We start from the raw sequence: 3,543 nt of genomic DNA on the forward strand, positions 1-3,543 counted from the left end.
TCTTCCTTTCCTTCGTTGACCATCTATCTTTCTAAGCATCATATCCCTTTCCAAGGAATAGCCCATCCTAGTGACATGCCCAAAGTATGTGAGGCAAAGCCTCATGATCTTTGTCTCCAGAGTACTCCAGCTGCTCCCTCTAAGACATACTTGCTTGTTCTTTTGACAGTCCATGGGATGTTCAGTGCTCTTCTCCAATACCACAGGCTCAAAGACATCATTTTTTCTTCCGTCATCCTTCTTTTTTTTTTCACACCTGTTCCTAATAGTTTATTATTAATCACCGAGTACTGTGCCTCCATGAGTGGGCTCTGGGAAGGGCGGTCACTATTCATTAGTTCTCCCCAACACAGGGGAAGAGTAGTGCAGGAAAAGGCCTAGGCCTAGCCCAAGCCTCGAGGGTCCCAGATCCGAGTTTCAACAGAACAGGTCTGGCCTTTTCCTAGGTCGGTATAGGGCACCCAGGCAGGGGCACAGGTGGGGACAGAGGGCCTAGACTTGTACTCTGCCTGCCAGTCTAGTTGTGTTTGGAGAAGTATTCCTTGCTGTCATCCACGTTGGGCTTGATCGTGTCGCTGCCGGGCTTCCAGCCAGCGGGACATACTTCCCCATGCTCATCTGTGTACTGGAAGGCCTGGACCAGCCGCAGAGCCTCTTCACGGAACGCCCCACAGGCAAGTCATTGACTGTGATCTGACGAAGGATACCCTTGCCATCGATGATAAAAAGGCCCCCGTAAGCAATGCCCTCACCTTCCTTCAGCACACCATAATCAAGGGACAAGCTTCTTGTCACATCTGCCAGCAAGGGGATCTGTTCAGAGTGCCCAAGCCTCCTTCCTTCCGGGGCGTGTTGATCCAAGCCAGATGCGTGACCTGCGAGTCCACGGAGACCCCCAGCACCTCGCAGCCTAGTGAAGTCCAGCGGGTAGAAAAAGAGCGTAGTCAGAAAGCTTCACCTCCTTGAAAGCACCATCCACCACTGCAGTGGCCTGGAAGCTGGGGCAGGCTTTCCGATGTGCGCGTTGCTGGAGGCTATGACTGAAAGCTGCGTGGGGTAAGGCCGGACACGCGGACAGGAGCAGCGCAGACTCACGTTCTCGGTGTCCTGTCATCCTTCTTCACTGTCCATATCTCAGATGCAGAGCAAGTGATGGATGGAAAAGACTGTGGCCTGAATCAGTCACAGTTTAGTTTTGACATCATTATATGATACAACCAGTATTATTACTCCTCAATAATTTGAAGAGGTGCCTAGCTTCAAACTTTCCAAGTGCAATATGTCTCCTCATTTCCTGATGCCAAGGGTGTTAATTGTGGATCCACATAAGATGAAGTTTTTGACAATTTAAATCTTTTCTTCATCATGATGTTGCCATGTGATAAGAATCTTTGTTTCCTGGACATTGAGATGCAATCCATATTGAAAGCTGTATGCTTTGATTTTCTGCAACAAGTGTTTCAAGTCCTTCTCACTTTCAGCAAGCAAGTTTGTGTCATCTACATAATGCAGGTTATTGATGAGTCGCCCTCTGATCTTGATGCCAGGCTCTTCTTCATAGAGTCCAGTTTCTCAGTTAATTTGTTTTGCATATAGATTGAATAGGTATGGAAAGAGAATACAAATCCTGACACACTCCTTTCTTAATTTTAAACCATGTACTGTTCCTTTGTTCTGTTCACACAACAGACTTCTGGGATAGGTACAGGTTGTGCATGAACACAATTAAGTGCTCTGATATTCCCATTCTTCTCAGTGTTAGCCATAACATGTCATGATCCACATAGTCAAATGCCTTTGCAGTCAATAAAGCATAAATAGACATTCTTCTGGTATTCTTTACTTTCATCCAGGATCCTTCTAACATCAGCAGTGATATCCCTAGTGCCATAGCCTCTTCTAAATTCTGCTTGAACTTCTGGCAGTTCCCTATCTATGTACTGTAATAGCTGTTTCTGATTCATCTTAGCAGTATTTTGCTTGCATCTGATATTAATGATATTGTTCAATAGTTTCCACATTCTGTTGGATCATCTTTCTTGAGAATAGGAACAAATATGAACCTCTTCCAATCTGTTAGCCCGATAGCTGTCCTCCAAATTTCCTGGCAGAGACCTGTGAGTACATTTAGGGCAGTATCTGTTAATCGAAACAAGTCAATTGGTGTTCCATTGATTCCTTGGGACTTATTTTCCCCCCAAGGCCTTCAATGAAGCTTCCACTTTCTCCTTCAATACCATAGACTCCTGCTTACATGGTACTTCCTGAAAATTTTCAGTGAAATTTTTCATGTCAAATGCCTTCTTAATTAGGATGGCCATTATCAGAAAAATAAAAAAATAACAAGTGTTGAGGAAGTGGTAAAGAAATTGGGAGCCGTCATTCACTGCTAGTGGGAAATGAAATTGGTACAAACACTATGGGGAAAATTTGAATGGGTTCCTTAAAGATTTAAACATAAAACTACTCTATATCCAGCAATTCTATTCATAGATAAATATGCAAAAGACTTGACAGTAGAGATTCAGATACCTGCACATCAATATTCACAGCAGTATTACTCACAATAGCCAAAAGGTAGAAACAACCTAAATGTTCATCAACAGATAAACAGATATGCAAGAGGTATATATGCATACTGGAATAATACTCAGCCATTAAAAGGAATATAGATCTGATATGTTCTGCTTCCTTTGCCATGGAACCAGTACTGGATGTTGCCAGGCTACTATTACTGAGCATTTTGATCCAAGAGTCTATAAAAGAATCTGATTTAAAGGGAGAAAGTGCAGAAAGAGAATTTCAAATCTCCTGGCCTCCACGTTTTCTGGAGCCATAAAGGCTGATGAACTCCTGACTATATTGGTTTAAACCATAAACCAGAAATATATCCTGATATCTTCTTAAAATCAAGCAATAGTTTCGCTTAACTGGTAAAAAACTACTTTGAGCCTTGTGCTCTTTCAAGCTCCATTTGTACTGGATCATATTGACAGCAGGGCCTCCAAGAGCCTTGGAGAGCACTGGATTTGCATTGATGAGTGAAAAAGGACTTAGAAAAGCAGGTGAGAGTGCTTGCCCAGTCAAATAATGCCCAAAGTCACAGAATTGTATAAGCAAAATCTGTTGAATTGGTACATGCTTTATTGTCTATATTCTAAACAACTACAATTAAAAAAATAAACTACTAAAACCTTTAATAGAGAAATTTTAAAGATTGTTAAAATGATAAACATTTTGTTATAGACATTTTACCACATAAAAAAGGAAGTCTTTAGCACATAAGATGAGCCATCAACGAGTAATTTGTGCTTCTCTGCGTTAACATATAACTTTGCTGTTAATATTTTATTAGACCCTAATTAGATCATTTCTAGTTTTATTAGAATGGCTGCTCAGTGTAGTTAAGTCTTTAAAATGATCTGTCTTTGCTGAGCGTAAAATTAGGAAATTGCATATCTAAGGAGAAAATATAGTCTTAACTACTTTACATTCAAAATTTTGGATAAAACAACCGCAGTTAAACCTGTGAGAACCAGAACA

General features: G+C 41.4%; 1 pseudogene; it reads right to left on the minus strand.

The window, feature by feature from the left end:
- Positions 1–517: 517 nt before the first annotated feature.
- Positions 518–2,321, minus strand: LOC102865207 (annotated as a pseudogene).
- Positions 2,322–3,543: the final 1,222 nt, after the last annotated feature.

The sequence above is a fragment of the Elephantulus edwardii genome, unplaced genomic scaffold (assembly GCF_000299155.1).
Source record: "Elephantulus edwardii isolate Elephantulus edwardi_28Jun2011 unplaced genomic scaffold, EleEdw1.0 scaffold00022, whole genome shotgun sequence".
Classification (NCBI taxonomy): Eukaryota; Metazoa; Chordata; class Mammalia; order Macroscelidea; family Macroscelididae; genus Elephantulus; species Elephantulus edwardii.